Genomic DNA, 15,990 nt, shown 5'->3' on the forward strand with positions numbered 1-15,990 from the left:
GTGTAATTCTCAGTATCTGTATTATTCTGTATATATACACTGTACAGTACCACTTCTCCTGTCCTGTATACTGGGTATAATCCTCAGTATCTGTATTATTCTGTATATATACACTGCACAGTACCACTTCTCCAGACCTGTATACTGGGTGTAATTCTCATTATCTGTATTATTCTGTATATACACTGCACAGTACCACTTCTCTAGTCCTGTATACTGGGTGTAATTCTCAGTATCTGTATTATTCTGTATATATACACTGCACAGTACCACTTCTCCTGTCCTGTATACTGGGTGTAATTCTCAGTATCTGTATTATTCTGTATATATACACTGCACAGTACCACTTCTCCTGTCCTGTATACTGGGTGTAATTCTCAGTATCTGTATTATTCTGTATATATACACTGCACAGTACCACTTCTCCTGTCCTGTATACTGGGTGTAATTCTCATTATCTGTATTATTCTGTATATACACCCTGCACAGTACCACTTCTCCTGACCTGTATACTGGGTGTAATTCTCATTATCTGTATTATTCTGTATATATACACTGCACAGTACCACTTCTGCTGTCCTGTATACTGGGTGTAATTTTCCGTATCTGCATTATTCTGTATATATACACTGCACAGCACCACTTCTCCTGTCCTGTATACTGGGTGTAATTCTCAGTATCTGTATTATTCTGTATATATACACTGTACAGTGCCACTTCTCCTGTCCTGTATACTGGGTATAATTCTCATTATCTGTATTATTCTGTATATACACTGCACAGTACCACTTCTCCTGTCCTGTATACTGAGTGCAATTCTCCGGTCTCCAATTTCCCCTTCATCTCTAAACTCTTGGAGCGCCTGATATACTCCCGCCTTACCCGTTACCTCTCCACTCACTCCCTCCTAGACCCTTCACAGTCCGATTTCCGCCCCCTACATTCGACAGAAACTGCACTCATCAAAGTGACTAATGACCTTCTGACAGCAAAACGTAATGGTGACCACTCTCTGCTCATTCTTCTCGATCTCTCTGCAGCTTTCGACACTGTTGACCACTCTCTCCTACTCTCTAGGCTCCAGTCACTAGGCATTAAGGACACTGCTCTCTCCTGGTTCTCCTCCTACCTTTCTGACCGCTCCTTCAGTGTTCTGTTCTCTGGCTCAACTTCATCTCCTTTTCCTCTCACTGTTGGGGTACCTCAGGGCTCAGTCCTTGGCCCCCTTCTGTTCTCTCTCTACACGGCCCCAATTGGACAGACCATCAGCAGATTTGGCTTTCAGTACCATCTTTATGCCGACGACACACAACTATATACGTCATCCCCTGACCTTACCCCCGCTGTACTACAGAACGCCACTGACTGTCTGTCCGCAGTCTCCAACATCATATCCGCTCTCTATCTGAAACTCAACCTCTCCAAAACTGAACTTCTTCTGCTCCCACCATCTACTAACCTCCCTAAATCTGACATTTCCCTCTCCGTGGGTGGCACCATAATAACACCCCGGCAGCAGGCGCGCTGTCTGGGTGTTATGTTTGACTCCGATCTCTCCTTCACCTCCCATATACAATCTCTTGCCCGCTCGTGCCGCTTACACCTAAAGAACATCTCTAGAATCCGCCCTTTTCTCACCATGGAGACAGCTAAAACCCTCACTGTCGCCCTGATTCACTCCTGCCTGGATTACTGTAATGCTCTATTAATTGGCCTCCCCCTCACTCGACTTTCCCCTCTCCAGTCCATCCTTAATGCAGCAGCCAGGGTCATCCATCTGGCTAATCGTTACTCGGACGCGTCCGCTCTTCGCCAGTCGTTACACTGGCTACCCATTCATTACAGGATACAATTCAAAGTACTTGTTCTCACCCACAAAGCTCTCCACAGTGCGGCACCCCCTTACATCTCCTCCCTCATTTCTGTCTATCGGCCTAACAGACCACTGCGCTCTGCAAATGACTTTTGACTAACCTCTGCACTAATCCGTACCTCCCACTCCCGACTCCAAGACTTCTCCCGTGCTGCGCCAATCCTCTGGAATGCTCTACCCCAAGATATTAGGACCATCCTTAATTTGCATAGTTTTAGGCGCTCGTTCAAAACACATTTGTTCAGAGCGGCCTATCACGTTCACTAATCAAAGTTATGTTATGTTTGTGTGTGTAGCCCATTCACTATCCCCATCTATTCCCCAACCCCTGAAGATGGCTGGACCATCAGTGTAAATACATCATTGTAAATACACACCTGTACTTTGTATCGCCCCCACCTCATTGTAGATTGTAAGCTCTCACAAGCAGGGTCGTCTTATTTTGCTTTATTGTAATGTTAACGTTGTTACTTATGACTTTTGTGTTTGAAACTGTTAAACTGTAAAGCGCTGCGGAATATGTTGGCGCTATATAAATAAAGATTATTATTATTAATAATAATAATAATAATAATAATTTTATTTATATAGCGCCAACATATTCCGCAGCGCTTTACAAATTATAGAGGGGACTTGTACAGACAATAGACATTACAGCATAACAGAAATACAGTTCAAAACAGATACCAGGAGGAGTGAGGGCCCTGCTCGCAAGCTTACAAACTATGGGGAAAAGGGGAGACACGAGAGGTGGATGGTAACAATTGCTTTAGTTATTCGGACCAGCTATAGTGTAAGGCTTGGGTGTTCATGTAAAGCTGCATGAACCAGTTACCTGCCTAAGTATGTAGCAGTACAGACACAGAGGGCTAATACTGCATAAAGTGTATGAGAACATGATGCGAGGAACCTTTTTTTTTTTTTTTTTTTTTTTTTATTATAAATAGGCCACACAGGGATCGTTAGGTTAATGCATTGAGGCGGTAGGCCAGTCTGAACAAATGAGTTTTTAGGGCACGCTTAAAACTGTGGGGATTGGGGATTAATCGTATTAACCTAGGTAGTGCATTCCAAAGAATCGGCGCAGCACGTGTAAAGTCTTGGAGACGGGAGTGGGAGGTTCTGATTATTGAGGATGCTAACCTGAGGTCATTAGCGGAGCGGAGGGCACGGGTAGGGTGGTAGACTGATACCAGGGAGGAGATGTAGGGTGGTGCTGAGCCATGGAGTGCTTTGTGGATGAGGGTAGTAGTTTTGTACTGGATTCTGGAGTGGATGGGTAGCCAGTGTAATGACTGGCACAGGGTAGAGGCATCGGTGTAACGGTTGGTGAGGAATATGATCCTGGCTGCAGCATTCAGGACAGATTGGAGCGGGGAGAGTTTTGCAAGAGGGAGACCGATTAGTAGAGAGTTACAATAGTCCAGACGAGAATGAATAAATATTATTATTATTAATTCTCAGTATCTGTATTATTCTGTATATATACACTGTACAGTACCACTTCTCCTGTCCTGTATACTGGGTATAATCCTCAGTATCTGTATTATTCTGTATATATATACTGCACAGTACCACTTCTCCTGTCCTGTATACTGGGTGTAATTCTCAGTATCTGTACTATTCTGTATATATACACTACACAGTACCACTTCTCCTGTCCTGTATACTGGGTGTAATTCTCAGTATCTATATTATTCTGTATATATACACTGCACAGTACCACTTCTCCTGTCCTGTATACTGGGTGTAATTCTCATTATCTGTATTATTCTGTATATACACTGCACAGTACCACTTCTTCTGTCCTGTATACTGGGTGTAATTCTCATTATCTGTATTATTCTGTATATACACTGCACAGTACCACTTCTTCTGTCCTGTATACTGGGTGTAATTCTCAGTATCTGTATTATTCTGTGTATACACTGCACAGCACCACTTCTCCTGTCCTGTATACTGGGTGTAATTCTCAGTATCTGTATTATTCTGTATATATACACCGCACAGTATCACTTCTCCTGTCCTGTATACTGGGTGTAATTCTCAGTATCTGTATTATTCTGTATATATACACTGCACAGTACCACTTCTCCTGTCCTGTATACTGGGTGTAATTCTCATTATCTGTATTATTCTGTATATATACACTGCACAGCACCACTTCTCCTGTCCTGTATACTGGGTGTAATTCTCATTATCTGTATTATTCTGTATATATACACTGCACAGCACCACTTCTCCTGTCCTGTATACTGGGTGTAATTCTCAGTATCTGTATTATCCTGTATATATATACACTGCACAGTACCACTTCTCCTGTCCTGTATACTGGGTGTAATTCTCATTATCTGTATTATTCTGTATATATACACTGCACAGTACCACTTCTCCTGTCCTGTATACTGGGTGTAATTCTCAGTATCTGTATTATTCTGTATATATACACTGCACAGTACCACTGCTCCTGTCCTGTATACTGGGTGTAATTCAAAGTATCTGTATTATTCTGTATATATACACTGCACAGTACCACTTCTCCTGTCCTGTATACTGGGTGTAATCCTCAGTATCTGTATTATTCTGTATATATACACACTGCACAGTAAAACTTCTCTTGTCCTGTATACTGGGTGTAATTCTCAGTATCTGTATTATTCAGTATATATACACTGTACAGTACCACTTCTCCTGTCCTGTATACTGGGTGTAATCCTCAGTATCTGTATTATTCTGTATATATACACTGCACAGTACCACTTCTCTTGTCCTGTATACTGGGTGTAATTCTCAGTATCTGTATTATTCAGTATATATACTCTGCACAGTACCACTTCTCCTGTCCTGTATACTGGGTGTAATTCTCAGTATCTGTACTATTGTGTATATATACATTGCACAGTACCACTTCTCCTGTCCTGTATACTGGGTGTAATTCTCAGTATCTGTATTATTCTGTATATATACACTGCACAGTACCACTTCTCCTGTCCTGTATACTGGGTGTAATTCTCATTATCTGTATTATTCTGTATATATACACTGTACAGTACCACTTCTCCTGTCCTGTATACTGGGTGTAATCCTCAGTATCTGTATTATTCTGTATATATACACTGCACAGTACCACTTCTCTTGTCCTGTATACTGGGTGTAATTCTCAGTATCTGTATTATTCAGTATATATACACTGTACAGTACCACTTCTCCTGTCCTGTATACTGGGTGTAATCCTCAGTATCTGTATTATTCTGTATATATACACTGTACAGTACCACTTCTCCTGTCCTGTATACTGGGTGTAATCCTCAGTATCTGTATTATTCTGTATATATACACTGTACAGTACCACTTCTCCTGTCCTGTATACTGGGTGTAATCCTCAGTATCTGTATTATTCTGTATATATACACTGTACAGTACCACTTCTCCTGTCCTGTATACTGGGTGTAATTCTCAGTATCTGTATTATTCTGTATATATACACTGTACAGTACCACTTCTCCTGTTCTGTATACTGGGTGTAATCCTCAGTATCTGTATTATTCTGTATATATACACTGCACAGTACCACTTCTCTTGTCCTGTATACTGGGTGTAATTCTCAGTATCTGTATTATTCAGTATATATACATTGCACAGTACCACTTCTCCTGTCCTGTATACTGGGTGTAATTCTCAGTATCTGTATTATTCTGTATATATACACTGCACAGTACCACTTCTCCTGTCCTGTATACTGGGTGTAATTCTCATTATCTGTATTATTCTGTATATATACACTGTACAGTACCACTTCTCCTGTCCTGTATACTGGGTGTAATTCTCAGTATCTTTATTATTCTGTATATATACACTGCACAGTACCACTTCTCCTGTCCTGTATACTGGGTGTAATTCTCATTATCTGTATTATTCTGTATATACACTGCACAGTACCACTTCTCCTGTCCTGTATACTGGGTGTAATTCTCAGTATCTGTTATTCTGTATATATACACTGCACAGTACCACTTCTCCTGTCCAGTATGCTGAGTGTAATTCTCAGTATCTGTATTATTCTGTATATATACACTGCACTGCACAGTACCACTTCTCCTGTCCTGTATACTGGGTGTAATTCTCAGTATCTTTATTATTCTGTATATATACACTGCACAGTACCACTTCTCCTGTCCTGTATACTGGGTGTAATTCTCAGTATCTGTATTATTCTGTATATATACACTGCACAGTACCACTTCTCCTGTCCTGTATACTGGGTGTAATTCTCAGTATCTATATTATTCTGTATATACACACGGCACAGTACCACTTCTCCTGTCCTGTATACTGGGTGTAACTCTCAGTATTTGTATTATTCTGTATATATACACTGCACAGTACCACTTCTCCTGTCCTGTATACTGGGTGTAACTCTCAGTATCTGTATTATTCTGTATATATACACTGCACAGTACCACTTCTCCTGTCCTGTATACTGGGTGTAACTCTCAGTATCTGTATTATTCTGTATATACACACTGCACATTACCACTTCTCCTGTCCTGTATACTGGGTGTAATTCTCAGTATCTGCATTATTCTGTATATATACACTGCACAGTACCACTTCTCCTGTCCTGTATACTGGGTGTAATCTTCAGTATTGGCATTATTCTGTATATATACACTGCACAGTACCACTTCCCCTGTCCGGTATACTGGGTGTAATTCTCAGTATGTGTATTATTCTGTATATATACACTGCACAGTACCACTTCTCCTGTCCTGTGTACTGGGTGTAATCTTCAGTATCGGCATTATTCTGTATATATACACTGCACAGTACCACTTCTCCTGTCCTGTATACTGGGTGTAACTCTCAGTATCTGTATTATTCTGTATATATACACTGCACAGTACCACTTCCCCTGTCCGGTATACTGGGTGTAATTCTCAGTATGTGTATTATTCTGAATATATACACTGCACAGTACCACTTCTCCTGTCCTGTGTACTGGGTGTAATCTTCAGTATCAGCATTATTCTGTATATATACACTGCACAGTACCACTTCTCCTGTCCTGTATACTGGGTGTAATTCTCAGTATCTGCATTATTCTGTATATATACACTGCACATTACCACTTCTCCTGTCCTGTATACAGGGTGTAATCCTCAGTATCTGTTATTCTGTATATATACACTGCACAGTACCACTTCTCCTGTCCTGTATACTGGGTGTAATTCTCAGTATCTGTATTATTCTGTATATATACACTGTACAGTACCACTTCTCCTGTCCTGTATACTGGGTGTAATCCTCAGTATCTGTTATTCTGTATATATACACTGCACAGTACCACTTCTCCTGTCCTGTATACTGGGTGTAATTCTCAGTATCTGCATTATTCTGTATATATACACTGCACAGTACCACTTCTCCTGTCCTGTATACTGGGTGTAATTCTTAGTATCTGTATTATTCTGTATATAAACACTGCACAGTACCACTTCTCCTGTCCTGTATACTGGGTGTAATTCTCAGTATCTGCATTATTCTGTATATATACACTGCACAGTACCACTTCTTCTGTCCTGTATACTGGGTGTAATCCTCAGTATCTGTATTATTCTGTATATGTACACTGCACAGTACCACTTCTCCTGTCCTGTATACTGGGTGTAATTCTCAGTATCTGTATTATTCTTTATATATACACTGCACAGTACCACTTCTCCTGTCCTGTATACTGGGTGTAATTCTCAGTATCTGTATTATTCTGTATATATACACTGCACAGTACCACTTCCCCAGTCCTGTATACTGGGTGTAATTCTCAGTATCTATATTATTCTGTATATATACACTGCACAGTATCACTTCTCCTGTCCTGTATACTGGGTGTAATTCTCAGTACCTATATTATTCTGTATATATACACTACACAGTACCACTTCTCCTGTCCTGTATACTGGGGTGTAATTCTCAGTATCTGTATTATTCTGTATATACACACTGCACAGTACCACTTCTCCTGTCCTGTATACTGGGGGTAATTCTCATTATCTGTATTATTCTGTATATATACACTGCACAGTACCACTTCTCCTGTCCTGTATACTGGGTGTAATCCTCAGTATACGTATTATTCTGTATATATACACTGCACAGTACCACTTCTCCTGTCCTGTATACTGGGTGTAATTCTCAGTATCTGTATTATTCTGTATATATACACTGCACAGTACCACTTCTCCTGTCCTGTATAATGGGTGTAATTCTCAGTATCTGTATTATTCTGTATATATACACTGTACAGTACCACTTCTCCTGTCCTGTATACTGGGTGTAATTCTCAGTATCTGTATTATTCTGTATATATACACTGTACAGTACCACTTCTCCTGTCCTGTATACTGGGTGTAATCCTCAGTATCTGTTATTCTGTATATATACACTGCACAGTACCACTTCTCCTGTCCTGTATACTGGGTGTAATTCTCAGTATCTGCATTATTCTGTATATATACACTGCACAGTACCACTTCTCCTGTCCTGTATACTGGGTGTAATTCTTAGTATCTGTATTATTCTGTATATAAACACTGCACAGTACCACTTCTCCTGTCCTGTATACTGGGTGTAATTCTCAGTATCTGTTATTCTGTATATATACACTGCACAGTACCACTTCTCCTGTCCTGTATACTGGGTGTAATTCTCAGTATCTGTATTATTCTGTATATATACACTGCACTGCACAGTACCACTTCTCCTGTCCTGTATACTGGGTGTAATTCTCAGTATCTGTATTATTCTGTATATATACACTGCACAGTACCACTTCTCCTGTCCTGTATACTGGGTGTAATTCTCAGTATCTGTATTATTCTGTATATATACACTGTACAGTACCACTTCTCCTGTCCTGTATACTGGGTGTAATTCTCAGTATCTGTATTATTCTGTATATATACACTGTACAGTACCACTTCTCCTGTCCTGTATACTGGGTGTAATCCTCAGTATCTGTTATTCTGTATATATACACTGCACAGTACCACTTCTCCTGTCCTGTATACTGGGTGTAATTCTCAGTATCTGCATTATTCTGTATATATACACTGCACAGTACCACTTCTCCTGTCCTGTATACTGGGTGTAATTCTTAGTATCTGTATTATTCTGTATATAAACACTGCACAGTACCACTTCTCCTGTCCTGTATACTGGGTGTAATTCTCAGTATCTGTTATTCTGTATATATACACTGCACAGTACCACTTCTCCTGTCCTGTATACTGGGTGTAATTCTCAGTATCTGTATTATTCTGTATATATACACTGCACTGCACAGTACCACTTCTCCTGTCCTGTATACTGGGTGTAATTCTCAGTATCTGTATTATTCTGTATATATACACTGCACAGTACCACTTCTCCTGTCCTGTATACTGGGTGTAATTCTCAGTATCTTTATTATTCTGTATATATACACTGCACAGTACCACTTCTCCTGTCCTGTATACTGGGTGTAACTCTCAGTATCTGTATTATTCTGTATATATACACTGCACAGTACCACTTCTCCTGTCCTGTATACTGGGTGTAACTCTCAGTATCTGTATTATTCTGTATATATACACTGCACAGTACCACTTCTCCTGTCCTGTATACTGGGTGTAACTCTCAGTATATGTATTATTCTGTATATACACACTGCACATTACCACTTCTCCTGTCCTGTATACTGGGTGTAATTCTCAGTATCTGCATTATTCTGTATATATACACTGCACAGTACCACTTCTCCTGTCCTGTATCCTGGGTGTAATCTTCAGTATTGGCATTATTCTGTATATATACACTGCACAGTACCACTTCCCCTGTCCGGTATACTGGGCGTAATTCTCAGTATGTGTATTATTCTGTATATATACACTGCACAGTACCACTTCTCCTGACCTATATACTGGGTGTAATTCTCAGTATCTATATTATTCTGTATATATACACTGCACAGTATCACTTCTCCTGTCCTGTATACTGGGTGTAATTCTCAGTACCTATATTATTCTGTATATATACACTACACAGTACCACTTCTCCTGTCCTGTATACTGGGGTGTAATTCTCAGTATCTGTATTATTCTGTATATACACACTGCACAGTACCACTTCTCCTGTCCTGTATACTGGGTGTAATTCTCAGTATCTGTATTATTCTGTATATATACACTGCACAGTACCACTTCTCCTGTCCTGTATACTGGGTGTAATTCCCAGTATCTGTATTATTCTGTATATATACACTGCACAGTACCACTTCTCCTGTCCTGTATACTGGGTGTAATTCTCAGTATCTGTATTATTATGTATATATACACTGCACAGTACCACTTCCCCTGTCCTGTATACTGGGTGTAATTCTCAGTATCTGCATTATTTTGTATATATACACTGCACAGCACCACTTCTCCTGTCCTGTATACTGGGTGTAATTCTCAGTACCTATATTATTCTGTATATATACACTGCACAGTACCACTTCTTCAGTCCTGTATACTGGGTGTAATTCTCAGTATCTGTATTATTCTGTATATATACACTGTACAGTACCACTTCTTCTGTCCTGTATACTGGGTGTAATCCTCAGTATCTGTATTATTCTTTATATATACACTGCACAGTACCACTTCTTCTGTCCTGTATACTGGGTGTAATCCTCAGTATCTGTATTATTCTTTATATATACACTGCACAGTACCACTTCTCCTGTCCTGTATACTGGGTGTAATTCTCAGTATCTGTATTATTCTGTATATATACACTGCACAGTACCACTTCTCCTGTCCTGTATACTGGGTATAATTCTCAGTATCTATATTATTCTTTATATATACACTGCACAGTACCACTTCTCCTGTCCTGTATACTGGGTGTAATTCTCAGTATCTGTATTATTCTGTATATATACACTGCACAGTACCACTTCTCCTGTCCTGTATACTGGGTGTAATTCTCAGTATCTATATTATTCTGTATATATACACTGCACAGTATCACTTCTCCTGTCCTGTATAGTGGGTGTAATTCTCAGTACCTATATTATTCTGTATATATACACTACACAGTACCACTTCTCCTGTCCTGTATACTGGGGTGTAATTCTCAGTATCTGTATTATTCTGTATATACACACTGCACAGTACCACTTCTCCTGTCCTGTATACTGGGGGTAATTCTCATTATCTGTATTATTCTGTATATATACACTGCACAGTACCACTTCTCCTGTCCTGTATACTGGATGTAATTCTCAGTATCTGTATTATTCTGTATATATACACTGCACAGTACCACTTCTCCTGTCCTGTATAATGGGTGTAATTCTCAGTATCTGTATTATTCTGTATATATACACTGTACAGTACCACTTCTCCTGTCCTGTATACTGGGTGTAACTCCCAGTATCTGCATTATTCTGTATATATACACTGCACAGTACCACTTCTCCTGTCCTGTATACTGGGTGTAACTCACAGTATCTGTATTATTCTGTATACACACACTGCACAGTACCACTTCTCCTGTCCTGTATACTGGGTGTAATTCTCAGTATCTGCATTATTCTGTATATATACACTGCACAGTACCACTTCTCCTGTCCTGTATACTGGGTGTAATTCTCAGTATCTGTATTATTCTGTATATATACACTGCACAGTACCACTTCTCCTGTCCTGTATACTGGGTATAATTCTCAGTATCTGTATTATTCTGTATATATACACTGCACAGTACCACTTCTCCTGTCCTGTATACTGGGTGTAATTCTCAGTATCTGTATTTTTCTGTATATATATACACTGCACAGTACCACTCCTCCTGTCCTGTATACTGGGTGTAATTCTCAGTATCTGTACTATTGTGTATATATACACTGTACAGTACCACTTCTCCTGTCCTGTATACTGGGTGTAATTCTCAGTATCTGTATTATTCTGTATATATACACTGCACATTACCACTTCTACTGTCCTGTATACTGGGGTGTAATTCTCAGTATCTGTATTATTCTGTATATAAACACTGCACAGTACCACTTCTCCTGTCCTGTATACTGGGTGTAATTCTCAGTATCTGTATTATTCTGTATATATACACTGCACAGTACCACTTCTCCTGACCTGTATACTGGGTGTAATTCTCAGTATCTATATTATTCTGTTTATATACACTGCATAGTATCACATCTCCTGTCCTGTATACTGGGTGTAATTCTCAGTATCTGTATTATTCTGTATATATACACTGCACAGTACCACTTCTCCTGTCCTGCATACTGGGTGTAACTCCCAGTATCTGTATTATTCTGTATATACACACTGCACAGTACCACTTCTCCTGTCCTGTATACTGGGTGTAATTCTCATTATCTGTATTATTCTGTATATATACACTGCACAGCACCATTTCTCCTGTTCTCTATACTGGGTGTAATTCTCAGTATCTGTATTATTCTGTATATATACACTGCACAGTACCACTTCCCCTGTCCTGTATACTGGGTGTAATTCTCAGTATCTGCATTATTTTGTATATATACACTGCACAGTACCACTTCTCCTGTCCTGTATACTGGGTGTAATTCTCAGTACCTATATTATTCTGTATATATACACTGCACAGTACCACTTCTCCTGTCCTGTATACTGGGTATAATTCTCAGTATCTGTATTATTCTGTATATATACAATGTACAGTACCACTTCTCCTGTCCTGTATACTGGGTATAATTCTCAGTATCTGTATTATTCTGTATATATACACTGCACAGTACCACTTCTCCTGTCCTGTATACTGGGTATAATTCTCAGTATCTGTATTATTCTGTATATATACACTGCACAGTACCACTTCTCCTGTCCTGTATACTGGGTGTAATTCTCAGTATCTGTATTATTCTGTATATATATACACTGCACAGTACCACTCCTCCTGTCCTGTACACTGGGTGTAATTCTCAGTATCTGTACTATTCTGTATATATACACTGTACAGTACCACTTCTCCTGTCCTGTATACTGGGTGTAATTCTCAGTATCTGTATTATTCTGTATATATACCCTGCACAGTACCACTTCTCCTGTCCTGTACACTGGGTGTAATTCTCAGTATCTGTATTATTCTGTATATATACACTGCACAGTACCACTTCTCCTGTCCTGTATACTGGGGTGTAATTCTCAGTATCTGTATTATTCTGTATATAAACACTGCACAGTACCACTTCTCCTGTCCTGTATACTGGGTGTAATTCTCAGTATCTGTATTATTCTGTATATATACACTGCACAGTACCACTTCTCCTGACCTGTATACTGGGTGTAATTCTCAGTATCTATATTATTCTGTATATATACACTGCATAGTATCACTTCTCCTGTCCTGTATACTGGGTGTAATTCTCAGTATCTGTATTATTCTGTATATACACACTGCACAGTACCACTTCTCCTGTCCTGTATACTGGGTGTAATTCTCATTATCTGTATTATTCTGTATATATACACTGCACAGCACCATTTCTCCTGTTCTCTATACTGGGTGTAATTCTCAGTACCTATATTATTCTGTATATATACACTGCACAGTACCACTTCCCCTGTCCTGTATACTGGGTGTAATTCTCAGTATCTGCATTATTTTGTATATATACACTGCACAGCACCACTTCTCCTGTCCTGTATACTGGGTGTAATTCTCAGTACCTATATTATTCTGTATATATACACTGCACAGTACCACTTCTTCAGTCCTGTATACTGGGTGTAATTCTCAGTATCTGTATTATTCTGTATATATACACTGTACAGTACCACTTCTCCTGTCCTGTATACTGGGTATAATTCTCAGTATCTGTATTATTCTGTATATATACACTGTACAGTACCACTTCTCCTGTCCTGTATACTGGGTATAATTCTCAGTATCTGTATTATTCTGTATATATACACTGCACAGTACCACTTCTCCTGTCCTGTATACTGGGTATAATTCTCAGTATCTGTATTATTCTGTATATATACACTGCACAGTACCACTTCTCCTGTCCTGTATACTGGGTGTAATTCTCAGTATCTGTATTTTTCTGTATATATATACACTGCACAGTACCACTCCTCCTGTCCTGTATACTGGGTATAATTCTCAGTATCTGTATTATTCTGTATATATACACTGCACAGTACCACTTCTCCTGTCCTGTATACTGGGTATAATTCTCAGTATCTGTACTATTCTGTATATATACACTGCACAGTACCACTTCTCCTGTCCTGTATACTGGGTGTAATTCTCAGTATCTGTATTATTCTGTATATATACACTGCACAGTACCACTTCTCCTGTCCTGTATACTGGGTGTAATTCTCAGTATCTGTATTTTTCTGTATATATATACACTGCACAGTACCACTCCTCCTGTCCTGTATACTGGGTGTAATTCTCAGTATCTGTACTATTGTGTGTATATACACTGTACAGTACCACTTCTCCTGTCCTGTATACTGGGTGTAATTCTCAGTATCTGTATTATTCTGTATATTATTATTATTATTATTTATTATTATAGCGCCATTTATTCCATGGCGCTTTACATGTGAGGAGGGGTATACATAATAAAACAAGTACAATAATCTTGAAAAATACAAGTCACAACTGGTACAGGAGGAGAGAGGACCCTGCCCGCGAGGGCTCACAATCTACAAGGGATGGGTGAGGATACAGTAGGTGAGGGTAGAGCTGGCCGTGCAGCGGTTTGGTCAATCGGTGGTTACTGCAGGTTGTAGGCTTGTCGGAAGAGGTGGGTCTTCAGGTTCTTTTTGAAGGTTTCGATGGTAGGCGAGAGTCTGATATGTTGTGGTAGAGCATTCCAGAGTAGGGGGGATGCACGAGAGAAATCTTGTATGCGATTGTGGGAAGAGGAGATAATAGGGGAGTAGAGAAGGAGATCTTGTGAGGATCGGAGGTTGCGTGCAGGAAAGTACCGGGAGACGAGGTCACAGATGTATGGAGGAGACAGGTTGTGGATGGCTTTATATGTCATGGTTAGGCTTTTGTACTGGAGTCTCTGGGTGATGGGGAGCCAGTGCAGGGATTGACAGAGGGGAGAGGCCGGGGAATAGCGGGGGGACAAGTGGATTAGTCGGGCAGCAGAGTTTAGAATAGATTGGAGGGGTGCAAGAGTGTTAGAGGGGAGGCCACAGAGCAGGAGGTTACAGTAGTCAAGGCGGGAGATGATGAGGGCATGGACTAGGGTTTTTGCAGATTCTTGGTTTAGGAATGTGCGGATCCGTGAAATATTTTTGAGTTGGAGGCGGCAGGAAGTGGAAAGGATTTGGATATGTGGTTTAAAGGAGAGATCAGTGTCAAGGATTACCCCAAGACAGCGGGCTTGTGGGACTGGGGAGAGTGGGCAGCCGTTTACTGTAATGGATAGGTTCGTTGGGGAGATCGCGTGAGATGGGGGAAAGATGATGAATTCTGTTTTGTCCATGTTAAGTTTTAGAAATCTAGTGGAGAAGAAGGATGAAATAGCAGACAGACATTGAGGGATTCTGGTTAGTAGGGAGGTGATATCTGGTCCAGAGATGTAGATCTGTGTGTCGTCAGCATAGAGATGATACTGAAAGCCGTGAGATTCTATGAGCTGTCCCAGGCCAAAGGTGTAGATGGAGAAGAGCAGGGGTCCTAGAACTGAACCTTGCGGGACTCCGACAGATAGGGGGCGAGGTGAGGAGGTGGTGTGTGAGTGGGAGACGCTGAATGTACGGTCAGTTAGGTATGATGAGATCCAGGATAGGGCCAATTCTGTGATGCCAAGGGATGAGAGGGTCTGCAGCAGCAGGGAATGGTCCACTGTGTCAAAGGCAGAGGACAGGTCCAGGAGGAGGAGGACAGAGTAGTGTCGCTTGCTCTTGGCGGTTAATAGGTCATTGGTGACCTTAGTTAGGGCAGTTTCAGTGGAGTGGTGTGACCGGAAGCCTGATTGAAAGCGGTCGAAGAAGGAGCAGGAAGATAGATGGGAGGTGTCACGATTCCCCCCGACCGCTGTCACCACTGGGTCA

Source organism: Ranitomeya imitator, chromosome 1 (assembly GCF_032444005.1).
Source record: "Ranitomeya imitator isolate aRanImi1 chromosome 1, aRanImi1.pri, whole genome shotgun sequence".
In the NCBI taxonomy this organism is placed as follows: Eukaryota; Metazoa; Chordata; class Amphibia; order Anura; family Dendrobatidae; genus Ranitomeya; species Ranitomeya imitator.